At 43.2% G+C, this 27,385-nt stretch overlaps 1 protein-coding gene and 1 long non-coding RNA gene across 6 annotated transcripts in view; both read right to left on the bottom strand.

Annotated features, from left to right (window-relative positions):
- MYO1D (myosin ID) overlaps positions 1 to 27,385 on the bottom strand; it is a 158,739-nt gene that overhangs the window by 125,490 nt on the left and 5,864 nt on the right. The gene's annotated exons all lie outside the window — the stretch shown is intronic.
- LOC121059569 lies at positions 665 to 27,160 on the bottom strand. The gene is made up of 2 exons (XR_005814579.1): positions 26,986 to 27,160; positions 665 to 2,952 (listed from the first exon to the last, which is right to left on the bottom strand). It is a non-coding gene; the product is annotated as an uncharacterized LOC121059569 (long non-coding RNA).

Below are 27,385 nucleotides of genomic sequence, written 5' to 3'. Positions count from 1 at the left end.
ACTCATGAAAACCTAAGAAAACAACTAACGACTGCAAGGCAAACGGGGAGGTGTAAGTTGTGTTAAAGTCGCTATTCTGCTGCAAGGCGAGGTCACACAACTGGAGTAGGAATGAGGTCTGGGAAACGCTCAGCGATCCCGGCAGGCATCCACGGAGGAAAGCTCATCACCATATAGAGTGCCCTGACCACTTTGGTGCCTGCATAAAACGGCCAGGAGCAGGGTTTTGTTATTAAAAGCCAGCCATGGTGTGTTTAAAAGGAACGCCTCTCCTTATTCCCTCGGTCAAACCCCATTTTGTAATTTTGTATGCACCATGAAAATCATGAATGTGCTGCAAGGTCGAGAAGATTGTTATGGGGAAATAACAATTGTATTCCTTCCAGTAATTTCTCTATCACTGTCTTCTGAATTTTCCACTTATTACTCTGGCATCTGAAAACTAGCTCAGCAGCCAAAAGGAAAGGCACAGCCTGCGTGTTATTTTGGTGAAGTATGTCAGCTCTTTCACGAGAAGTTTTTACAATAGTTTTTATTACCTCGTTAAAACATCAATTGATGGTGAGAAAATATAAACCAGTAGGTCACAGAATATAAATCTTCTAAAGGGACAGAAGTGATTGTTTAGGAAAGAAAAGGGCCAAAGAAAGAATAGGACTCTTGCTTTGTTTTGTGGCTTTTATTTTTAGGGAAAGGAGTTGAGAACAAAAATGCTTAAGTCCAGACATAAGTGAAACAACCTGACATCACTTACTGATTCTTTAAATTTTAAAGGAAAACATGAAGTACCAAATAAAATTTTAAATACTTTTGCTATGCAAATATGCATCTTTTCAGAAAGAGTCACATATCACATGTTCACACCTAACTGCCATTGGACAATAGACTGCAGAAATCAGAAGGCTGAAGCAGAAATCTTCGCCACCAGAGAGCACTCACATTTAGGATTTCTCCCACCTGACAAACACTCCGGTCAAAAATAAAACTGTTCTTACCGAGGAAATGATGCAACTTCAAATGCACTCAGTACAAATAAAGAAAAGAGTTAGTTGGTGAGACTTGGAACCAATACTCCAAAACAACATCTGCAGAACGCAGACCATTAAACAAAGGCACCCTACCAGGCCATCACCACTCCAAACGCTGCAATTCAAATTATAAAGGCATTTCGTAATTAATCATTTACTTGGTCACTCCTCTGTACCGCCAGATAAACAGAAACTTGTTGGGATCGCAGACAGCCAGCATCATTCTACAGGCTCATTGCTATTTCTAGAATTCAGCATACATTCTGAGATAACCTGTGCCAGGAGCCGGGGGATCAGTTTGCAGTGAGATCACAGGCTGGGCTTCACTGGGGTGTGAAACTGCTCCTCAGAAACACATTTTGCCAGTCTTTCCCTCCATCTGTCTAATACTCAAGCAGAGCAACTGCTGGAAAAATCACGTCAAGTCTCCAACCATCTCGTTTTGCACTGCTTTAAGGCAGCTGAGCGTAGATACCAGTTTTATGGATCATTTTCTTCTGGGAAAAGACCTCTCACGTGGAACTCCCTTCCCTCCTGAGCACGGACTGACATAACAACCTGCTCTGCATCCCTGCAGACACACGAAAGCTTCTCTCACTTTAGCAGGTGCTCACTACACCTCCCTGGTCTTGCCTCTTCCAGCTGCTGGATGACACCGATGCTCCAGAAGCAGAACGTCTTCACAAGAGGTCACAACTTGACCAGCATCTAACAACTGGTCTTTGGTTTATCTATGCAGCAGTGGCCCAGGGTAAAGGAAACATTAACAGAAAAAGCAAAAGCAAATAATCCAGGGATACAGGAGGGATACAGGTGCCTCAGCCTGTGCTAGAGTCAACAGCCAATGTAGTAACAGTGATGGTTTAAAGAACAAAGGCTGAGGGTTTCAAATGATTATTTCCGACTTATCAACTCCAAAGCATAAATCAAATCAAAATATTTGGTGTGAGTACTCTTTCTTCCTTGCTCCTTTGTGCGTGGGAAGAAGACCAACATAGAAGCTGTAGAGGTGCTGGCACGCAGAAGAGGGACAATTCCTTCTCCTGTTACAAACTCCCCGTGATTTGGGTTTACCCCCTGCAAAGGGGAGGGTCACAGCTCTTAGCTATCATTTACCACCACACACGTACATTAAAATTCCATTTCTGCAGGCTTTGACTCCATTCTCTGTGCAAATACACATGAAGACATTAATTAAAACTCGTGTTCATGAAGGGATGTACATGCATAGTCAAGGATGGGCCTTTAGGATGTTTTCATTAAGGAAGGGAATTTAAGTAGGCTTCTGGCAGTGAAATTGTGTTTACCTGGATTTAAATGCAAGAATGCATAGCCAGTTGCACTGACACAAAGGCACAACTATTCTTCTCATGCTCGAGGAAGTAAAATGACTTTGCTTAAGCACACTTCACCCTGTGTGTGTCAGACAATTGCCTTTTATATGTGATACCAGGTCTCTCTACTGAGCATTCAATGCTACTTAAAGACTTTGTCTCAGGTAAGTCTCAAAAGAAACCCAGCTGTCAAGCAGGAAAGAATTCTTTCAGGTGTTTCAGTAAACTGTTCATAAATTGTATTCTAGCAGATCATCCCCATCAGAAGAGGACTCAGATAAACAAGATTTGTGCTGGCAGAAGTATAGCTAGAATATTTTATTGCAGTTGAGAAAACAGACCAAAAAACTGTCTGGTCAGTATTACCTCCCTGTTCTTGGGAAACAAACCAAGTCTGTCACAGTGCTGAATATGCATGTCTACTATGTATAAATCTACCCCATGAGCCAGAAGAAATTGAATATAAGCTTATTTAATGGGCAGGTGAAATTTTTGCTTGCAGTTGTCCCGCGTGGAATCAGTTTTGTACATGTTGCCAGTTTCACAAAATAGGAAATGCCATTCACTGTGCATCCTGCACCACTCCTTTCCTGTAGGGGAGGGAGCAGAAAGGGCAGGGTGAGGAATACTTCATTCATCTGCAATTTTCACAGTCGGCTTCGGAAATAACATTAAAGAGCCCTTTGTAATGATGTAACTTTTTCAAAGAAGATAGTAAATTATGACTGACCACATTGTCCCCAGCAAACCAACATTTAAGCAAACTGTAAGTTGGCAGGGCTGGTTCAGCGCCAGCACAGCTGACCCCTGCATCATCTCCGCAGCTCTGCAAACTGAGAAGGCAAGGTCAGGGGAAAGGAAAATGGAAGGTGGATGCTAAGTGGGTTCTATCGAATGCTAAACGAAGACAAACTATGAAATGTGGCTGGCTAGCTAGAAACTGGAATAATATTAAAATCCCTCTCCTTATATACGAAGTTAAAATACTAACCTTGCACTGAAAAGATGCCAAACCACTAAACATAGGAGTCACTGAACTTTCATTTCTATTTGCGTCAATGGACAGAATGAGCTGTCTCTCCAACAGCAGGGAAGTACTGCGTGCTCCTGATACGCATCTAGAAGCACAGCAGAAGGCACAAGCAGACCTGAAGTAGGTAACAGGAGAAAAGGGAATTCCTTGAAAAGCTTCCAGGGACAACATAACACTTCGTGGTTTTTCTTTCCAGTCCACACCTGAGAAAGATGCTACTGAATACAGGTGGAGGAAAGAAAATTGTTCCCGATTTCTCTGCATGTAGCACCAAAACACACTGACTTTCCATATGAAAAGCCTGGCTGCAACACTGCAAAATCCTAATGCAATAATCATATTACTCTGCTTTGAGCCTGAGGTTGCCCTGAATGACCTCCTGAGGCCGAATTATCCTATGATCCTGTATCTAACCAGGAAAGAGAAGTAACAGGCCTGGAATAGCAACAAACAAAAGACTGCCATCAACCCATAACCTCTAATAATCTGTCAAAAACTTGGAAGAGCTTTTCAAGAGAAGACTAGTGGGTCCTACTGGATATTGCAGAACTTGTTTTATGAATGTGCTCAGAAAGTTTGGCTTCTTGCACTGACCAGCAAATGACTTCATGATCCTTTATACGTTCCTTTCACTCTGTTACAGCATTGATAGATCTTAAAAATGACACATTCACTTCCTCCTCTTTCCAAACCCTCAACCATTTTAACTGTAACCTGCCACACCACGATTATCTAAGCCTTCAGCTTTGGGAATTCAGCTTTGTTCATTGGATTATGCACCTCTGTGTTAAATAATACACTACCTTCAAATGTATCAGTGGACAAAATTGCAGCACAAAAGGTAAAAAACAGACTAATGACTGGTGGCCAGAAAGACTTGCATCATGTGGAAGATACAGATCAATACAGACCAATCAGCCCTCTGGTTCAGTGATGCATGAGTTCTGCAATGGTAGGTTTGCCTGAACATTGTCCACACAAGGACTAGCTTATGCTTCTGAATAACAATCTTTTCTACGAGGGATGCCAAAGGAACTATAAAATCCTACAACACAATAAGAAATGGCAGAAAATCAAAGACCATGAGTGATACTGGAAAGGCTTCTCCAATAACTTCAGGGAACAAAACCCACTCATTTTGCTGCTGCTGACCCTGATGAAGCAGCATCATTGTACAAAGAACCATAACCTGAAGTCACATCATCTACAGGACTGATGAAAACTTTCAATAAGTGATATTCATATATTGAAATATATGATATACATATAATATACTTTAACACCTTCCCAACTTTCTGTATATGCTGCACAAGTAACAGGACTTTGCAATGAAGTCTAACTGCACCCCCCCACACTTCATTCCACCATCCTAGGTGCCAAGGTACAATCACAATATTTCACAAATTTTCTTTGTAGATGCTTGGAGACTCCTTTTCCAGTCAGCTGGCCACGAGTTGCTGATGTTCAGATGCTTCATTGTTCTGTTGTAAAGAAATATTCTGCATCTGTTAAACTCGTGCCCAGTGCCGATCTGTGAATGCTGCTGGAGTCTCCTGAATACAACATTGTTTCGGTGCAGCGCTCAAAAAACCCAAGTCATCTCGCAGTAGTAAGATACCATACGCCACCTGCCAGCGCTTCAAAAGACTCGCTTAGTCCTCTGGTAACAAGATAAAGTTAGATGCACAATTTATACTAACACAAGCCATGCAAATCATGTGAAAATAATACTACAAAATATGAATATAACACACACGACTTACATTTCTGCCTAGTTAGGGGTCTTTTACAGTTATTACAGTGACCTGCACCATCTCCCCGAAACACAAATATTGCGTATGTAGTGCTTAAACAGAAGGACTGTTTGTTTTTTGGTCATGAAACCAGGCAGACTTTAAGCATTTATGTATTTTACAGCATAATGTGCCTTAACACAGATCTTGTGGTTTTGGCTCGCAAACTGTCCTAGCAGCACATTAGATCACCAACTAAGGGCTTCGGCAGACAAACTGCTGAGTCTCAAAGCAGCAGATTAAGATATTCCACCTACAGCTGCCCATCCAGCTCCACTGCCAAAGGCTCCCTTCTGCCACGTCTGCTGAAGGGGCAGCAGTGGACAGCCCTCATCTCGGCCACCCCGGGTCAGATCGTCACCGACACCGTTTGCTTAGGGACTGATACCACCAACTTCAGCCTGCTGATGAGAAGAGCGAGCCATGGAGGGGACACGAGCTTCTCAGATCACAACGCAAATACTTTTCACCACGATGTGTCCATTAGCTGTTCAGGTTGAAGGAAAGGACTTTCAGTCGTGCTTTCCTTGAAAGCATGTCTAGTCAGTGAGAGCATCCCAGTTTTTGTTTGTAGATTTGGCACAGGTCTGTTGTGTTATTTTTTCTTGTACTTTGTTTTGTATTGGAAAAGTTTCACGTTGCCTAATGGCAATCCGGATCAGAACTGCAGTGAAATCTCCTTTTCACCACCCTTCTTCCAGCCTCTCCCTCAGCATCAGCTGCCCCAGAACACAAACCCTACAGGCACTACAGAAACAAAATTCAGTACACGCATCAGTGCTGAACAGGGCCAGGAAACATGCAAGATTTGTTCTTTTAATTAAAGCGTAACCGATATTTTACAGAAAGTTTGTTTTAGAAATAAAGATGTGGAGTTACTTGTAGTAAAAAAAATAAAATAAAAAATTAACTACAACATTTTCAGTTGAAGCCATAAATCTGACCTTGCAGACTTGCCACCAGGACCTTTTTCCTCCTCACTGAAAGGGGCAACTTCAGAAAGGGAAGAAGAGAAGGAACCAATTTGAACTCGTCAAACATCCTTGTGGATATGGCAGTATGATAGGCCAGATAAGCAAATGGATTTGCACAAGTTAAGTATTTCACTTTACATTCTTTGAATGAAAAAACATCTGAGAAGTAGGAGTGCTGCAGTGTTGTTACTTATGCATTCATCATTCAAAGTAAAAGGAGTGAATTTCTAAATGCCAGCTGTATCGAGTTGTTAAACAATGGTGTTTCAAGAAAACATTAGCAATATGGAAAAGGACTTAAATGGTTTGATTATTAAAACAGATTACTTGATTTATATGCCACTTTTTTGCTGTTTGTTTTAAATTATCACCAGAGAGATTATGTTAATTTACTTCCTTTGGATTTTACATCTATTTTCTGTCCAGATAGCTCCCACACTGGAGCTGAAAACAATTCAAACAGTATTGTGAGACAACACAAATACCACATAATTAATATACAAATAACCTGTAAAATATCTACAACACATCTTCCACAAGCCAAGACGACTTTGACCACACTGTCAGTTTTTAGCTCTGGGACAATGGAACTCAGAGCCCTGTGGGATGATTTAAAACAGGATCTTTTCAGAAAATGCATCAGCCTAAGAATTCAGGCCCCCTCCTGCTTCTGTTAAGTGTCTTTTGTTAGGTAATGAGCGTTAGTTATCCACCAACACCAGAAGTCAGCACAGTGCTACATTGTTTACCAAAAAGTTTATAGACAAAATTTTCAGCAACTAATAATTTACTAAGAGCACAATTTGAGCCTAGGGTGGTGGTCAAGTGCATGCTCTCAGCTTTGACAGATCTATTTACACACTCAAAAACAGCAGCATATAGCATGATTGCACAGCTGCCTTTTTCCTGGATTACCACTTTAACTTTTGACACATGTAACAAAGTAGTTGGCCCAGTGTTAAGCAGGCTGTTACACGAAATGACCTCCACAGGTCTCACTCAAAGAAAATTGCTCTTTGGCTATAAAACACACGTAAGTAGCTTCAAATATTGGCTGAAAGTAAATGTTATTTCTGATTATAATAGCACAGGTTTTCAAATTAAGTTTGCTATCAGCCTTATTTAATGTTTTTTTTTAGAAATCAATTTAATTAAGTGTTCAGAGCTATGATCTATCCTCCTCCAAATGCAGCAATGTTTTTCTTTTCTTCCTGTGAGCAATCAGCTGCTAAGCCCTTGCAGAACAGCGACATACTGCAATAAAGCACAAAGAAAAACACTCAGACAAGAGCCTTCATTTCTCTGGTCATCACAAACTGTCAAACACTCTAAAACTTAAAAAAAAAAATAAAATAAATGAAATATATATATACACACACACACACACATATATATATATATGAAATCTTCATCTATTGGATGGATAAATTCTTTCATATGTTATTTTTCTATATCTGTTAAATTCAAGATTTAGAGACTATCCTTTCCACATTCACCTCATTGTCTCTTCTGCCACAGGGATATCTCATCAATCTCACTTGTACATTTGGAATAATATAGATCTTACCAAATTAGTAATAGTTAGAAACCCAGAAATGTTTGTTTATCAACTCCCGCTTAGTAATCATCTTCCAGCAGGCAATAACAAGCAGGGGAAATAGATCCACTGCCAGTTTACCAAGGACTTATGAAAGCAATGGAACATCTCAACCTTCTCAAACTATTTTGCTTTGTTACTTGGAAAGCTTCAGCAACCCGCACATTTAAGATGCCTACTAGCTCTCCATAGTTGAAGACAATTACTGCCAACCAATATACATCAGTACACATACATCATGACTTCAGTTCTGTAAAACCCATACAAATTGCATGCCTATCGGATGGGAAAAAGAAGCAGAGATGAAATCCTCACCCCAAAGTGGCCTTTTGTTATCTAACTAAATTCTGTTTGGATCTGGCTCAAGCATAGCACTGCTCTCCACGTTTATTAAATAAAGAATTTAAACCCACAGCACTTGCAACTTTCATTTTGAATGTTTGCTATACTGTGATGCAACAGTCCGTGCTACAATGGTGTGCGTGTACGCATGAACATGCACACACACACCAAGTACAGCATTTTTATGGTTGTTAAATGTACATAAAAACTGCTAAGGTTAACGTTTACATAAGGCTCCTCCTAGCAAATATTGCACAGATGCCTCTAGCTGGCTTCTAACCAAATCTATTAATAAAATGAGCATTTACAAAACTGAGTAAGGAAACACATCTCTAGCTTTTGGATATGCTGAAATGGTTTGATGGACTTGCAGATAAAGACAGGGTTCAAGCGTTTCGTTCACAGCACTTTCATGCAGTGCCAACAAAATTACTACAAATCCTGGTTTTGTCAAAAGGACAGTGGAATGCATTTATGAAATGGCTCTTTTCCTCCTGAATATATTCAAGAGAAACTTACAGGAAAAGGAATAAAGTTTAGTTATTTCCTGTTCGCATCTTTGTCCTTTGAGTAAGAGAACAAAGGAATTTGACACCTCGTATCTATACTCATCTTGAGCACCCATTCTTCGGCCTTTTAACTGGAGTCCAGGCTGTCATTAGCAGTTAAGGAAATAGTCCTACATACAGAAAAATCAGAAGCTTTGATAAGTTGCTGCTAAAGTGCACAGGTTATTAATGCTGATAAGCAATCACCAAGAAATAAGGTCGGTTGTTAACACCGTATCTTCACTTCTCTCAAAGTCCCATGCTACATTAGATAAAAAACAGGTAATTACATCTTCTACTTCTCTCTCATGCTAGCTAGCTTTATCTTTTGAAGCTACTTGCTTGTGTAGTGAAATTTCTGTCCGAGTCTAAAGGAGTTCCAGCTCAGCAGTGAAAACACCAATGGATCAGCCAAACGAGCCGTGCCCAGAGCAGGCAAAAACTCTCCTAAAATCTGCAGTAACCTGATACAAGAAAAATCCTTTCCATAGTTCAAATCTGTTGATGTGACCTCAAGCAGGACAGACCAGAGATCCAAGATGTTTCAACACCATTTGAAGTGGCAGTTCACCCTGGAAATATCACATCTGGGTGCAATTCTCTAGAAGAGAACAACAGATACCCACGAGCCAAAGACGTGTGCCAGTATGAGATTCCTGCATGGCCTCCGCACACACTAAGCGGAAGCCCTAAAACAGAGGATTGATACATTAAAATAAAGCAAAAAAAAAACCTGCACAGATGTTCAGCAATGACAGCTGATGGTTTCCCCTATGCCAGTTAGAGCTGCTTTACCAGCATTATTCATCAAATTCTTTCTCTTTCTTGCTTTGGGTCAGGGTGGAAAGAAGAGGGGAGAGAAGAAAGACCGGAGGGAAAGGAGATCAAAGTGCAACTCCATCATCTCAGGTTTGTGGAGTTGTTTTTACTTTTAAGTTAAAAAAGTCAAACTATTTACTGTTGTTCCACAAGTCACGAGCAACTCTTTATCACAATAACCATCTCTATTTCTTCTAATGTATTCTATTTTAAATAGAGAGAGATAAAACTGCTTATAGTATTTAAAACAGAAGCCTGGTAACATTTTGAGTAGTCCTACTAACATTTCCTTGCTTTTACTGACTGTATCTCCCTCCTCCCATGGCATCCTTGAGCCTCCTGCATATCTTCTAGAAGCTCACTGAACTGCTGGCTGGTATCATGCAGCACATGCAATGTCCTTTAACTCTACCCTGCCTCCGATCCATGACCTTGCAATTTACAGCACATTACTCATCTGTAAATGAAGGGCTCAGCGTTTTGTGGAACTGCATTTCACCCATGAGGTGATCCAGGCATCTTCAGCAGGAGAATCGCCTCCCCAATTTGTACCCTCACAGACTTCATGAACCTTGCTGTTACAGAACAGCAACCTCTGCAACATCTTCATCTTCATGATGCACTCCGGGGAGACGCCTGTTCCGCAGGCCGGCCGGCCGGTACTGAGCAGCTCACAAGCGCAGGGCCCACGCTAGCTCCTGGGCACGCAGAGGTACCGTGGGCCTGGGACAGGGATCCTTTTCTGTGGGTCTTTGCACGTACACACTCGAGAGCTCTCTAACAGATCAAGACAGCCAGCTGAGCCCACACCATGGCTGCCCACACTGGGCACCGTAATGTAAGCCAGGTTACATTTTTTAATTTCTGAATAGCCTGCAGGACAGTGCCAGCTTGCCAAAAAGTGTAAGGAGCACTTCCAGCCTGCCAGCCCCACATCTGGGTTAACCGGCACGCTGCCACAAGGCTTCACCCAGTCACATACAGTCAGATATATCATGCCCAAAATTTCATCAGCTGCAGTGTCACTGGAAACCTGCTGAGTGAAGAGCGCCTAACAGCACTGGCTCCAGGACAGCATGAGCAGTGCAGACACACGGATTCACCTCCCATGGGAGCGTGGCAGCAATGGGCAGAAGCTGGCTGCTGTGGGTGAAGCACCGGCACGGCTCCCCACCACCAGAGCAGCCTGGGGGCTCTCTACTGACAACGCAAAGCACCATTTCAGTTTCTAGCAAACGTATAACATCATAGAATCACAGCATGGTTTGGGGTGGAAGGGACCTTAAAGCCCATCCAGTGCCTCCACCTGCCATGGGCAGGGCCCCCTGCCCCCAGCCCCAGCTGCCCCCAGCCCCATCCAGCCTGGCCTTGGGCACCTCCAGGGATGGGGCACCCACAGCTCCTCTGGGCAGCCTCGGCCAGGGCCTCACTGCCCTCAGAGTGAAGAGTTTCTCCCTGATATCTCAATCTCCCCTCTTTCAGTTTAAAGCCATTCCCCCTTGTCCTGTCACCGCACCCCAACAAAGAGTCCCTCTCCAACTTTCCTGCAGCCCCCTTGAGGCCCTGGCAGGCCCCTGTGAGCTCTCCCCAGGGCCTTCCCTTCCCCAGGCTGAACCCCCCCAGCTCTCAGCCTGGCCCCACAGCGGAGCTGCCCCAGCCTCCGAGCATCCTCGCAGCCTCCTCCAGACCCTCTCCAACAGCTCCGTGTCCTGCTGGTGCTGGGGACCCAGAGCTGAACGCAGGGCTTCAGGGTGGGTCTCACCTTTGATCTTTGTAGTTCCCTTCCAGCTTGGACACTCTGTGATTCATGAGAAATATACACACAACATTAAACGCTACTTCTACAAACTAGGGAGACTTTCTTGAATTTGGGATTTTTTTCAAAGGCTCACAAACAGGCGGTCCTTTCTTTTTCTTAAGGGAAGCCTCTGGAAGGTAAACTAACACAATCACTACTACGATAGGCTTCACACAACACTCAACAACTGCTAACATACAAACCAACACACAGCACACACCAATATGGTATGTTTAAAAACTACATCGAAGCATGCGACTTGTTATTTAAACACCAGCTCTTGCAGCACCTCTATTCCTCCACAGCACTGACAGCTTTGTAAACATGTAATTATCACACAAAGGCTAAGAAGGGCACGCATGATATTTTCACCACATACTAATCAGCTGTAAACAGTGTATAACAAAACAAAGGTATCTGAAGGTGGTGTTGCAAAAGCTGCTAAGCTGTACCACCACATCAGCCAAGCGGTGGTACCCATTTTCAAAGTACTGCTTGTTGGATGACAATTACTTCAATACTCCTGCAACTATTGAGACTTATCTTCATTGTTTGCTCAGAAATAACACTCAGTTGCACAAGCACACTGCTGTTTGACAAATTTCTGCAACCATTAAAATGACCCAGAGAAATAATAAAAATTTTGCACGGCATCAGTTCCTCTCATACAAACTGGAAGGACTGACAAAATACCTAAATAGATTAAAGAACACTTATTAAATCAATGTTTAATTGATTAATTGACAGGCCTACCAATCTAGTAGCCTATGTTAGTAGATTGCAAGCATTTATGAGCCTCTGTTCATTTACAACAGCACCTTTCTTACTGCTTCATGAAACCTGGAACTGGTTCATGGCCCCCTCATGTTCCTCTCCCTCCCTCCCATTGTATCCATCCCTAATAAAAAAGGACAGGGGAAACAAAAAAGGTAGATACAACCATCTTCACACCACAACTACAAGCACCAGAGACAGAAGTCCAGCTAGGCTTTGATTTTCAGCCCTGGTCAGCCACAAGTCAGGCAGGTGGTCTTCATTAGCACTCCCATCATTAAAACCCCCCAGCAAGTTCACAGGCAGCGTCAGAGGAAAGAGATAACCCACGCAGACGGACTTGGGCTCAAAACAGCCAAGCAAGCAGTTGTCTGTATACACGCCATTAACCGGTCACCAGCCGAGTGCAGCCAGCACATGCAGATCTGTAGCAGCAAGGGTGATTCAGGAGCAAAATGAGCTGCAACGCGAGCAAAGACAGTTTATTAGCTGTGACCATGGAACCAGCCAGACAAGCAAGCAGGATTTTTGGCAGCGCTGCTTACTGGGGGATCAAGGTATTATTTCAACTATTGACAGATTATGCAGTGAGGCATCCAAACAAAAGTCTGTTTCAAAGAAAAAAGTCTGACATTATAGAAAGACAGATGCTGCCAGGCGCTCCCAGGCAGAACTGCAATTACAGACACTGCCTTCTTCACAGCTGGCACTCAATCTATAATCATAATAAAAAGTAGGACATTAAAAGAACAAGCATCCTGTGCAGATCTGTAGGAAACGAATACAATAAAAACAGCTGTGAAATAGCTCCAGTACCTGTGGACCATGAAACCCTCCAGCTTATAAAGACCCCTACCTTTCTGCACAGCAACATAAGCTGGAGCCAGGCCTGCACTTTCCGTACAGCTGGCATAACTTTGGAAATCAGCCCCACAGCCAGTACACCCAAGGTTTGGTTCATCCCTGCAGTGCCTGATAAACCTGTAGCAAGTATATGGCAAGCATTTTGCCCATATACTGCTAATCCGACCTTTGCCAAGAACACAGTTGATACAGCCTCACAAAGTAACATTAAAACTTTAGATGGGAATAAATCCTTTTAGCAAGTTAATTCCTCCACCGCTGACATTGTCTTAGGGCTGAGAAGTTGGGTGAAACTTTCACAAAGGTATCAAGATGAGAACGCTGGGCTGTTCTTATTTTTACAGCAGTGGGGTCTCGGTGCCAGCTGGTTCTCCACAACCTCTCTTGCTGCTCTTCCCAGGCCACCTCAGTGGGACGAGCGTCCTCATATGCTGTGCCCACGAGGGCTGAACCCCAGGTCTGCCTGTGAGCCCTGTCCAGCAACATGAGCACAAACGCTGCAGTACTCAGAGGAAACCAAAGCTTACGTTGAACAGAGTAATAAAACAACATCTGAAGAGTTGATACAAATCATAATATGAGTTAAAAGGAGAAAAAGGAAGTAAGATTCCAAAACAGGATTAAACACTAATGTGAAACACCAAGATGCATTCACTAACACAGTCAAAAGTCTTCGCTGGTCCTGATACAATCTAGCTCTTGTCAAGCTTTGCTTTCCCAGAATCTGAGTGTGCAAGGAAGGGGTCAAGAAGGAGACAATGAAGAGCTGCTTTCCAGAACCTTCCCTGACACTGAACTAAGGCACAGTTTCTCCAAAACTTAAAATGTGTCCAGGATCTTGAGAAATCCTGCAGTGTACTTCAGAGAACACGGAACGCTTCCCATGCCAGACGTTTTCTCCCACCTCTGGCTCCAGCTTACAGCAACGAGCAGAGTGCAGGTCCTGAGCCACCACCTCTTGCAGTGCCAGCATGTCGCCACTCTGCCGGGGACCCTCTCACCGAGCGCTGCTCTGCTAGAGCCTCTCTGAAAGCTGTCAAGTGTACAGCATTTTCTGCGTGACGTTCCGGAGGCCGCTAAGAAGGCAATTTGCCTTCAGCAAACAAACGTTTAAAATTTTGATTCTATCTAAGCCCCCCTCCCAATAACATGAAATAGTTTAAGGATTCCCTAAATGGAAATGCAACTAATACAAGGCTTAAAGGTCATTGCAGAGGAAAACTGTATGCAACAAGAAACACCCAGTTAATTCCACGCACATTATTCCTTGACTCCATTGAGGGAGGGAGGGGAAGGATTAAAAAAAAAAAAAGGTGGGGGGGAAGAAAACAGTTAAGGAAAATGAAGTTGCTGGTCAAAGGAAATTTAAGGAGGTTCTTAGCAATTCTTTTCAGTATCAGGAAAAAGGATTTAAAACCAGCTCAGCTGTGGCTGCTGAGCAGGCAGTACTGGACCTCTTGATTCTCCGTGCCCATCCCTGAGGATGGGTTTGACATCTGCTCCTCCTGGGTGAAGGCACACGGTATTGCTCCCAGGCCACACGCTGCACAGTGCGCTCCGTGCCGACGTCGAGTGGCACCTCTTGGAGTCCTTCTTCAAGGGCAAGACACACAGGAGCTGCAAGCTGCAGCCAAAGCACTTCAGATAATGTGAAAGCAGAAAGCTTTTCTGATTGCTTTCTGATTTTCCTGAGTGTTGGCACTCAGGACAAACACCAAAGTGACTGGAAGGGAATGCAGTTATTGTGATACAGTAAATAAGGAAACTCGCATTTATAAACACACCTCACCTCTGTCAGTTCTCTATGCACTGATACTTTGAGTGCTACTGCCACATCAGAGACCACAGCAAGCTTTAAATTGCTTCCTTGTTAGAATCATTGCTTTGGGGCCAAATAATTATGTCTTATATAGTACTGCCTCTATCCAAATTAACAGAACCTTTCTGAAGAAATCAATGCACTTAAGAGTTGCTTTAAGATATTAAGTAAATGTAATGAACTCTTTAATCCATACCAATCTCTCAGCTGTTTCAGATGTGTGATATGCCTTTATATATATATTTAAGTAAAAGCATCTGCCGGCTGGTTATTTGCACTACAAACTACAACTATCATATGTGGCTGTGAAATGTGATTTTGAAAAATCACGTGGCCTAGATGTTTAGCATTTTTAAGCTCCCATGATAGCCTGCATTTACTATAGATAAAAAGTAAATCATCTTTTCACAAAGCTCAAATATTCTTCCCTCGAAGTACTCAAAACAAGTACCTTACAGTCAACATCAAGACAGTACAACTGATGAGCTTAAGCATACACAAGCCAAAAGGAAACCAAATTACTAAGGAAAATGAAATTACATCCTGCTAGACTAATAGCTCGTCTGTTTGCAGAAAGATCAAACACAGACTATCATTTTGTACAAGGAAAACACTTATTCTGACACACAGAGCCATTGGTGGCTATGTAGTTCTGTCTGCTGACCACTTTTCCTGTCAGAACAGCTTTATAAGAAAACAGCATACACGTCAAACATTTCTGCTAGTTAAGGCGTTAAGAACACAGGACAACCACGACTCAAACCAGTGCTGTCACTGAGAGCGCAGCTTGCATTTGTCTTGCATCTCAGGCAGTAGCAGCATTACATAAACATTCAGCAGCCGTTTTTCGTCCTCCTACCTAACCACTGCAGTAAGAGAGAGGCTGAAAGTTTTCAAGAGCACACAAAGTTTAGGTTCAGGTAAGTGCTTTCTGCACTAAACAGAGCCTCAGTAAAATAAACAAGCTTCCATTAAATTTATGGATGCACCAATAAATTGCTGGCCAACAACGAGAGACTAGAAAAGCAAAACACTGGTAATCTACTCCTGAAGTCCAAACTAAACTTCTGTTCACATTCAAAACAAAACTGAACAGCAGAAACGTGGAGAATGCGGAGCTTTTGAATCAAAAATAATTAATGTCTCAAATGTTGCTAAAATTATCACACTAACTAATTCTCCCGTATCACTCACTTCCCAAAAAGCCTTTAAACATGGGTTACTGCCTCACTACATTTAAAAAGCTCAGATCTTCATCCAGAACACTACTAAAGAAATCTCTCAGATGAGCCCAGTCATTTTTCCACCTTCAGTAAGATTACTGCAAGAACATTTGAGAAATTCAGTTTGGCAAACTGATGCACCACTTTATCCTGCACAGCCTTATTTACTGCAGTGAGGTTACAGCATCTATCCTGAGTTATTTGCAATGCCAGTCCATATTTCTTGAAAAATTAAACTCGGGGGTAAAGCTATAGCTGTCAACATGTCAGTTCAGAGGGATATTTTATTTCTTATCCATTACTACGTGCATTGCATTCTCTGAAGCAAGAAGCACCGGTTCTTCCAACGTTTAATGAGGGCCTGAATAAACGTCAGTTCTACATTCCCACATGGATGGCAAACAACTAGGGAGAGATACAAAAAAAAGGAGCTTTCAGTACTGGAGCTCTTGCTGCAGTAAAAGTTTGAGACAGGAGACGGCATGAGAAAGTGTTATGGTAGATAAAATCTGATTCTAACTCCTCAGATTAACAGTTCACTCCATGGCAGCAAAGACTTTCTCAGTCTCTCTCCACCTGCCAAAATAAATTTACTGCCATTTAAGGCTGTTAAAATTTTTCCCTGATTAATCACTGCTTCTCGGCAACATCTGCCCCAGCCGGGTGTTTTGCTGGCGCTGGTCAGCCCGTGCAGCACATTACACGAGCACGGCCGTGCCGATGGCCTGGCGCACCATCAGCTGCGGGGAGCTGAACAGCGGGAGCTTTGTAGGGTGGAGCGTGTGTAATAACAATAATAGGGCTGAAAAGCACAGGCCCCCTGCACGACACAGCCAGCCCAAATCCTGTGCCGCTCGGCAGGCAGCATGCTGCTAAAATCGCTTCCCTCTCCGAGGAGTTACGCCCGTTTCGACAGAAGGGATGGAAATGGAGAGGAATGGACCCATTTAGGCCTCCTGTGGGTCACCCTGCTGCTGGAGCCATGAGGGAGCACTAAAGCATTGATAACAAATCGCCTTTTAGGAAGTAATAGCCATAATGCCTCGTGGTAATTCTGTAAATTATAGAAGCCCCAGAAGAAGCTGAAAGGCTATTTTCTTCCTGGAAATACAAAGATCACACCTTTATTTAGACTCTATTGTTTAGCCTTACTTAATCCATAAGTGTAGACAGTTGCCTCCCATTTAACCTTTTCATTAACCTTAAAGGCAGCTCTTGTTTGAACACCCTCAGATGCACATGCAGCAAAGACAGCTGCTCCTGGCTCCAAACACCTGGCAAACCACTTATAAAGGACAAGAGAGCCCAGAGGACAAAGATGTCAGCAGCAAGGTGCTGGGGGAGGGAAAAATAGGAAAGACTGCCTCGAGCAGACAAAAAGCTGTAACTACAAATCTTTTAGCTTCCTCCATTCCGGTTACATGCTCCCGTTCATCACACCAGCACTAACAACTTTGACACAAGACCCAGGTGCAACACCGCTATCGGTCATGAATTTTCTGGCAGGAAGCTCCTGCTTTGCACCAGGAATTAGGAACTTGGACCGTCCCATAGGATGTTTCAGTAGATGGTGCTCCCAAAAGAGTATTCAATTCTAGTAGCAGGGCTACTGTTTCCTGTGAGTAATCAAACCAGCTGCTTGCTCTGAGGAATTCACATCACACAACTTCCAGACCAAAACTGTGCCCCCAGTTCTCTCATGCACCATGCCATCAGCTGCGTGCCAGGCCACCAACACAAAACCAGGTCCTTGCTGCAGCCGTGGTTTTGCAACGGCGAAACTACCATTGAAATGGAGATAACCCAGGGACTGTCTAGGAAATTAAAAACTGGCACTGGTGTGGCACACACCAATTAACCACCAGTACTCCCACAGGCTGCTGCACGCAGGACGAGTCTGAGGTCTACAGAAACCAGCCAACAGGTAGAGTCAATGACAGGAATAACAAGTTATTGCTTTCAGAAAGATGACCTTGGGCAATTTCCACTCCCAGTTATAAAACCAAGGCAGATGGGAGGGCAGGGTAGCAGCAGCAACACTAATGGAACCGTGCTCCAAATTCACTTGGGGCATTTGTCTCTCTTTAGGTGGAAGAATGGAGGAAGAGAAAGAAACCTCATGAATACAGGCTACCAGTTAATGTTCAGTGGCTGTTGGGCAAAATATTAAGTAGCCTAAACAACACACACTGTAATGGCATGTCCTATATTTTTGCTATACATGGATCCTGGCAAATATGACTCATCTCTGGAGAAAATCCCAAACTGCTCTATTAGCACAGTCATCTCTGTGCATATAAAGGAAGGAACTAAGTGCACAACAACAACAAAAAAAAGCCACCTCTTTGTTAACAGATGTTGTCCAAATTTGTCAGGGAATTGCCGGCTGGACAACTTTAAAGCAAATATTAAGGTCACAAGACAATTTTGCATATGGAATAAGAGGCACAATATCATACACTATCTTCAAATGTATGATCTAATGAAGATTTCATGAGAGCCCAAAATACACGCAGTCAGGATTTGGTAAGAAAGAAAGTCAAACTGAGACAAGCAGACGCTATCTACTTAATAGGAAGGTGATTTATTATTGCTATTTTGACTTCTCTCTGATATAACTTAAGGGAAACCTAGCAAGAAAAACCCAAGCCACATGCAGAATGGCTATTTATGCTCTGCAACCATGAAATCCAAAAACAAAAGAGTGACAAACTGCAGTGGGATCCAGAAGCACCAGAAATGATTAACAGCATGCATAATTACAGAACATAACAGCAAAGCAAACACTTCGCACCAGGGTAACACAAGCGATGCTTCTGTGGCTTCCCGGGAGTCAAGTGCTGGCTAAACAGCAAGGCCCTCGAGAACATTTCTGAAGACTGACATGTAAGATAACTGCACCAGAAAGAAAGCACGACACAAACATACTCGAAAAGGAGCGTTTCAGCCCTCCACGAGCTCTCTGATGGGCCAGGCTGGGGTGCAGGGAGCCAGGCACTGGGAATCAGAGTGGGGAGGGATGGAAGGATGTATGTCTGTCAGCCCAGCAAGCCCCAGAGTCACCTTGTGCCACCCATTCCCCTCCTGGAAAGCTTGGGACTCCGAGCTGAGAAACAACAGAATCTTTGACAAGACAAAGGTTCGTTTCCAGCAAAACTGGTTTTCTCGACCCAAGCACCCAGGCGTTAGGGACATCCCTTCTGAAAGCATCACATTGAAGTTCCTGGGAAAGTAACTTCTGACATTACCAGCTCGAGAAAATCCTTCCGTTGCTGACACCTTCTCCGTATTCACACAACCTTTCAGTAAGACTCAAAACTACCGCACTCCTCTACTCCGAGCAGAAGATGCAACTTTAGAGGCAAAATCCCTGGTGCAAAATCTCTGCAGCAGCACAAGTTAATACAGAAACCGGACAACCCCGGGGGTACTGACAACAGTACTGAGGAGGGAGGTAAACACAAGACCAGATTACAGACAGAAATAATGTTCAGCGCTGCCACTTGAGATTTATTTCACGGGTCTCACAATAACTATTGTTTTTCTTAAAATATATCCCAGAGTAAAATGAATACAACCGTCTTCACTCTTAATAAGGGACATTTTCAGCTTTCATCGCTGTGAAGAGAAGTCTGAAAACAACCACAGCATATCCCGAAGGCTCAAGTGACAGAAAGCAGAAAACAAAATCTGTATGGTTGAATTTGTCAGTGCTGCTCACTCACCACTTCCACACAGCAAGTGTCCTTACTGATAGACGGAAGGTTTGTGCATGATATGGAAGAGGATGTTGGGTTTTGGTTGTTTTTGTTATTGGTTTTTTTTTGTAATTTTTTTTCCTCCTTAGATTGAAAAAATGGGGGCTATCTGGCAATCACAGCACTGGAGTGTACAGAGAGTACCAAGGCCCAGGTCAAAACTAGAAAGAAATTGCTATCGACAGCAACAGGAATTTTCAGTTTGCAAAATATCTATCGCACTCTATTAGTCAGAGAATGACAAAACAAAACAGCATTACAAGCTCCCACTATCCAACTGAACACCAAGGGGTGACCAGATGGGTGGGCACAATTGTGTAATTTTCCTACACACTGTTACACAGCAAATTACTTGGGATCTGGCCATTAGTGCTATCAGCTTCTAAATCAAATGCCTCATTAAGATAAACAGAGGCTGCTCACTTATCTTAAACTGTTTTGGGCTAAGACATGCCAATACATCTACATATGAGAGGCTGGAGGGTTGGATTGCCCTGTTTTTGTTTGTTTGTTGTTCCTGCAAGTTTTCCCAGATTGGCTATGAGACTTATAATGCTCATCAAGAGAATGAAGAATTTGGCACTCAAGGGGTAAAATGCTTTGGTGATGAACAGAAGATCTGAGACTGGTGTGGGAATTACTACTGGAACAAGATACCTGACATAAAAGATATGCATAGGTATGGAAGAGCCTTCAAAAAAGTTAACAGAAGTGTCCTCACAAAAACAGCCCTGGCTCCTTAAAAGTTTGAACTCTCCAAAGTCTTCCCACATCCCTAGCACAACATCAAATGCACCTACTGACCGAGACAGCCTTTCTGTAAGAACCTGTTAATTTATTCCATCCCGCAATTCACGTCAGCTTAATGGTATACAGTAGTAAATGTAACCCTAGCAAACTTTTTTCCTTTAATTTAGCCAAAGCACTAAAAAAAAAAAAAGCCAAAATTCACAGTATTTAACTTATGTTAATTTTTTTTAAGATAAAAGGACAATGCAGGGAAACCAGAGGGTTAAAATGTTGAATCAGATGGATTTTAACCATCTAAAAGATTATGACCCAATTCAACAACTTCCCTGACTCAACTACAATGAGCTGAACTACAGCTACTACTGAACTACAATTTCATCTACAGTCTATTTGCTCCACAATGTACTTTTACAGCTCCCAAGCTAGTTTATACGATAAAACGAGCAAAATTATTCTGATCTGTCTATCTGCACAGGGTCGAGTCACTAATCTTAGTAAGAATCATCCCAGCAGAGCAGCTGAATTATCAGTTATGAATGAGCTGCAGGAGGTACTCTAAGGAAGACACCAAGATCTAGACTAAAGAGTTTCCCCCCAAATTCAGTGATGCAAAAATTTGTGTTGACCACTAACACTACTGATTGCCTACAGTACAGCACCAGAGCTTCAAAACAGTGCGATCACATCAGAGAAGTCCTGGAAAGAGGGAAGATCTATCCTCTCGAAGACAGCCACGTCAGTTGTTCCTTCGTGCAGCGAGCACCAGGTGCCATCTTGACTCTAAATGGGAGGGTCAAAGATTCAGAAAAAAAAAAAAAAAAAGACACTCTTGAAGCGAATGAAAACATGGAAGTTTACATTACTACACAGTACTCTTCCTTGCATGATGGGGGATGATACAAACCATGTTTTAAAAGACGGTATCTACCCTCAAGTCTTCTTGGCTTTCACACTCCTACCTCCAGAGCAGCCATCCAGGTCCAGCGGGGCACCAAGCGCACTGCCCCAGGCCCCCCCACTGCTGCCCCCTGAGTGGGGCGACGGTCCCGAAGGAGAGAGAAGCAGCTGAAAAGTTTCAGTGAAAAACAAGACTCAATTTTGACAATAAGCAGCCCCCCTGTAAGACTCCAAAAATGTAAGCCCTTAATGGAAAACATGTTTTCTATCAAGCGATTGGAAAAATTAAGCAAAAAATTTGTAATTATTTCAGAATTGTCCAACTTGACTACAGTCTCCTATCAAGTCTGGCTTGCACAGTCTTACAACAGGCTTATAAAGGTTTTCACATATCTACTTTTTCTTGGCGTTTCCTCAAAGTGGTTTAAGCTCAGTATAACTAATAAAGACTCTGAGAATTAGCTGCCAGAGACTGGAGATGTCTAGCTTAGGAATGTCTGCATCCCTGAAAGCCAGGATGCAGTACAGCCCAAAAAAAAAAAGTTTTTTAAAAAAAAAAGGGGGGGAGAGACAAGATTTCTATTGTTTGTTTTGCTAGAGACATAAATGCTACATTTAATAGGAAAAAGGGAAATGAATATTCTCCTTTTTATATACTGATTTCTGCACGTACGCACAAACATTAGTGTTCTCGTCACTTAGAAGAGGTCAGTATATAAACCACATAAAGCAACGTTACTTTCTTACTGCGACACAGATGAAACTCAAAAAAGGAAACACTTTATTATCAAGAGGCATTGTCCACAAAGTTATACATCTAACCCTCAGTCTTATTTTAGAAAGTCTCCCTGGTAATTTGCCTGTGCTTTTGAAAAGCAAGTAATATGTTTTGAATTATAAGAGGTTACAGGGACATTTTTGTGGTAAATTTGGACTTTCATTTGCAAAAAAACCTTCAGTGCTACAGAAATCCTTTCGGAAATAACATTTTTTTGTCATTGCTAAGCACTTTTCAACAAAGTTTAATAGCTACTGTTCCAAGGAGCTGTTTACATCCAGCTTTAAAAGAATACCGGGGTACTTCTCTCCTTGCAAACAAAAGGAAAAGCAGCATAGCTTCTTTCCAGTATTTTAAGAAGCAAACAGAAGAGATACGCACTCTGCATTATGCAGGAGCAACAATCTTCTGAGAAGGCTCACTTAGAGTCCTGGTGCTCAGGCTCTGATGTTCTGGGCTTTTTCTAGGGCCTTAAATTACACTCAGAGCTCTTCAAGTCTTCTTTCATTAGTTCCCCTGCTCTTTACAGATTAAGAAGATTAAGAAGAAACACATCAGCTATTAAGGAGAACAGGAAAATACTATTTCTAGCCTCAGAAGTTTACAAACTAGATACCCCAGCTGCTTTATAAACAGTGCATGGGAAGAAGACCTCAAGGAAAGCTAGTCAGATTTTTCCTTTGAAGGTGAAACTTGCTTTAAAATTCATTCTTTTAAACAAAATAACCTATTTACTTCAAGTTTAGCAGTATGAATAGAAGAGAAAGTTTTACTGTAAACATCTAAAAGATGCTTAGCCACATGAAAGCTTCATTGTGCTCTTGATAACCATGATGTAAAAGCCTTTACAGCCACCAGTTTTTGCTGACTGTTCTCCCAGACTTTACCATCTCAACATACTGCAGAGGAGCTCTCCCAAAAGAAAGCTGTGCTGTTCATACAGTGGGAAAAGCACATTTTTTTGTTGTTTTAGTTTGTTTTTCCTCACTATTCATTGTGAGACAGCCTTTGCTGCCACCCAGTAAGCTGTTAAAATATGCGTTCCCTGTACTCGGTTGTCTTGCTTCCTGGATGGAATGATGCAGTGAATTGCTCAAGCCACCTTCAGTTTCCCTACTGTGGCTTTGTCCTAGCTACCATAAATAAAACAGGGCAATGATGAAGGCACTGATGAGTCTGATGCTTACAGTGGAAGACAGGTATTAAATGGGAATCTTTTCAGAAAGTTTCAACTGGCTCCCCAAAGTATAATTCGCCTGAGGGGTAGCAACGTATGCCTGCTCCGCATCACAGATTAAGAATCTTTTCATCAGGAGCCTCATTTCAAAAGACTCATTCAAAGGACATCAGAAGTTTCAGCGAAAGACCACGTAGTCAGCTTGATCTAAATAAACAAGATTGCATGTGTGGAGAGACAAGCACAGAAGTACAAACTTAAAACATTAAGCTTCAGAGATGGAGTTACCCTGAGCTAAACATTCACGACTTGGAGCACATCACATTGCACAAGCCAGAGTCCTGCCACAAAGCTGCTCGCTCCAAAACTTTTGTTCCACAGGAAGATGCAGCAAGAACTTCAGGCTTCCCAAATGAAGCCACAGCAACCTTGAATGGGAACAGATCACGATAGTTCAGTAAACCCTTCTTTACCTGACCAACTTCAGACACAACAGCATCAGACAAGGCTCTGTCCAAGCCAAAGAGAACACAAACTCCCCTGGGCACAGATCCCATATGGAACCAGGAAACTACTTGAACAGATCAACACGATAATCAGCAGTTACAGCATACCAAACCTCCTACCACGACAAAGTTTGTGCAGCCTTCATAAATTAGACATTTAAGGAGGGGGCATTATCTTTGCTGAAATTTATATGGCTCTTCTTCTGTGCCAAAAGGAGCAAGGGAAAAGTACAAAAATGCTTGTCAGATAGTTTTCAGGCAGACCTATTAATGGTTCGGTACTGTGGGAGAAACTGATAAACAGTGGAAGGAGATAAGCTGTGCTTCTGAGGTCGAACAGGAAAGAGGCAAAGAGATAGGTGAAGCAGATAAAACAGGAAGCAAAAACAATCTCTGTGGATGCACTTTGAACGAGCATGTGAGGGAAAAGGAGGGCTGCCAAGGCCTGAGAGGCCAAGCAAGCACAACATCAGCATGAAGGTGACTCTAAGCAAGAGATCCAGCTGTGCGCACAGCCTGGACTCAGACCCGATACACGATGCAGGAAACAACCCACAACTTTGAGCAGGGGGGGTTGATCAGGTGGAGCAGGCAGAACCAGCGCGCTGCTGTCCAGAGGAGCGCGCTCAGCCTTGGGGGCAGACCTCGGCCAGGAAGATCATGGTGGGGCTGGGGAGGACACCTCGGCCATCAGCAGTGCCAAGAACACACCAACGGCCTCTTCGGCGAGGGGGGCGGATGGGCAGGGGCTACATCTGTACAAAGGCACCGATGGCGAGAGAGAGGAGCATCGGGGATGGCCCAGGGGATACCATGGCTATAGAGACACAGCCAGGAAATCAGCAGGAGGAGTAACGAAGGGACATGCAGCACGGCGCTTTTCAGAGGGATGGTGAGAGTACTGATGCTCTGGAGTACAGCAAGAAACATCCAAGGATGAGAAATGATACAAAGGCACATAAGCAGCTATCTACAGACCACATAACTGGTTTAATGCCATGTTTTCACCAGACAACACGTTTTTCTGGGAAGAATGCTCTCCATCAGACAGGATCGTACACTTTCTGCTTGCTGAAGTTTCACGTCCCTCGAGGCTGCCAGGTCAAAGCAGGCAAATGGCAGCCGCAGGGCAGACCACTGCCAACTTCTAAATCAAGAATGGATGGCCAGCAGCGCCACAGCAAGCAGGAACCACATGGTGCAAAATGCTTCGGCAGACAGGTAAACGGGACATAACGCAACAGCGGTGAGACACGAGCATTCCAACGCTGTTCAGGGAGAAAATTCAAAGTCTGCACAGAAAACCGCTCTGAAATCAGAGAGCAAAATGGAAAGTGCCGTCACTGTCACCAGGTAAAGCAGTAAGAGTGGTTGTGCCCCGGCACCGGTCACACTTCTACAGATGAGACTGCAAAGTGGAACACTGTGAGAACATTGGTGACAATGAGGGTGGGTCCCCTGGCTTATCATTAGCAACTGTTTTATTTAAAAGGTCTTCACATGATCCCCCCTTCTTCCTGACTCAGCTTTTCACTGCTGGGTTCTGACAGCATCCGTCCAGGAGTTGGATCCTTGTGGGTCCCTTCCAACAAGGGATATTCCAAGATCCATCTAAATGACTACTTACAAACAGAACTGGTCCACTGTCCTGTGGACCTGCCTTCAGCAGTTTGGCCCCAGGCAGACCAGGTGAGAATGCTAGCTGAAATAAATCCAAGGAATTCAAAAAACTCATTCCTAGCAAACAGAGACAGGATCAAATTAATGGTTTACGTCAGAAGAAAAGAAGCCTTTTCAACAGCTTAAAATCTAATGCCCCTTTTTCACTCCCGAAGACAGAACAGCCTCACATCCAAGGTGTTCTTTTAACATTTGGAAGCCTCACAATGAAAACTTATTTCCCCTCCATGGTCTGTTTAACAGAGACAGAAATATCAGTACGTGAACACAGCAACGTGAGCTGAGGTCTCATCAGATCTAACTGAAAAGCCACGAAAGGAACAGCCATCTTCCAGAAACTGTGCCTCTGTTTCTGAGAGCTGGAAACGAGTATTTGGTACAAAGTGAAGCACACCTCCCTTATTTAACACTCGCAGACAAACCTGGGTGCAGCCATCTGTTCCCCCCCCCTCTTCAAAATCCTTTCATTCCACAGTGAGATGCAATCCTGACTGAGGGACTGAGAAACAAGAGTGATGATGCAACCACCAAGTATGTAGCAAGATCTGCAACTATAAAAGGAATTCGAGTAAATATGACTAAAGGGGAAATGCTCAGGTAGTTTAAAAGCTTGCTCAGCCCGAAAGGAATGCAAGGGGTTGGTGGAGCAGCAGATCAGCAAAACCAGCAGAAGAAGCAGAATTTTGAAGAGAAGTCAATATAAAGGACTCTTGACTAAAGGGCACCACGAGACTCATTGCAAATATTAGCTAAGACTTGCTGTAAAAACTTGGCAGATCTTAAAGCCAGATCTTTAGCTAGTGTAATTCAGAAGGCAATAATAAATGACTTCAGCTAAGATGACACAGGCTACACATGCGATCTCAAACATATGCAAGTAGAATGCTGTACTTATTTTGACATTACAGCACCACAAACAGACACACTGCCCACTCTGATGATCTTTAGGATCCACATTACTTCATCAGACTACGAAATAATTGCAGGGAAGAGGCAAGGATGAAAGTAAAAAAGGTTGCTGAGGAAATCCTAAATCAGCAGCTGAGTTTCTGTTGATATACTTCTTATAAACAATTTTTTGGCAGCTATTTACACAAAGAGATGTGAAAAAGGAACATGCCCTATTCAGCTGACACAAAACAATTTGCTTACAACTGGATCTGTAGGGCTTTCTCTCCACACCTGAAGCCACTCCCCAGCTTGCTACCTCCCGTCACGTTTTGTCACCCGTGCTGTGGCAAGTGTCATAAACACAGCTCGGTGGCAGCTGGCAGGCCAGGACCAGCAGGTCTGCTGCACAGCATCACCAGCATAAGAATTTAAAACTGTAAGGTATCCTGGAGGACTAATCTCATTCATAAATCTGTCCTCGTATATTATTCATTATTATACCTCACCCACACTGCCTACTGTAACTTCTCACTCCGAGAAAAGAAGGCGTTCATAACAGACGTGCAGAAGGCTCAGTAGAACTCTACAAACTAAGCACGTACAGAGGCAAAACAAAGGCTGCCCTGGACACCCCGCGCACTGCTTCATTCACACAGGCGCCGTCCGCTGGCTGGTCCTCGCTCCGGACACCGGAAAGCTCACCCTGACACTCCTTTCTGCTACTTGCATCCTTCAGATTTGCTTTTTAAGTGAGATGGATGGCCCTTCCCATTTGCAAAGATCAAGCTGGAACACGTCCAAGCTCGTAAGTCAAGTTTTGACGGACTAAGGGGAATTTTCATTCCAATCATTCCAAATCCTGACACAAGACAGCTCCCTGCAAACCGAGTAATTCTAAGGAGGCCCAGGAAAGCCAGCACAGCTTCGCTGCCAGATGCCCGAGCAGCGCCGCGGTGGCAGAGAGGAGGCTTCCCAGCAGCTTTTTAATTCAACACCACCCAA

The sequence above is a fragment of the Cygnus olor genome, chromosome 25, assembly GCF_009769625.2.
Source record: "Cygnus olor isolate bCygOlo1 chromosome 25, bCygOlo1.pri.v2, whole genome shotgun sequence".
NCBI lineage: Eukaryota > Metazoa > Chordata > Aves > Anseriformes > Anatidae > Cygnus > Cygnus olor.
The sequence above is the reverse complement of the archived record's forward strand: the minus strand, read 5'-3'. Positions and strand labels throughout refer to the sequence as shown.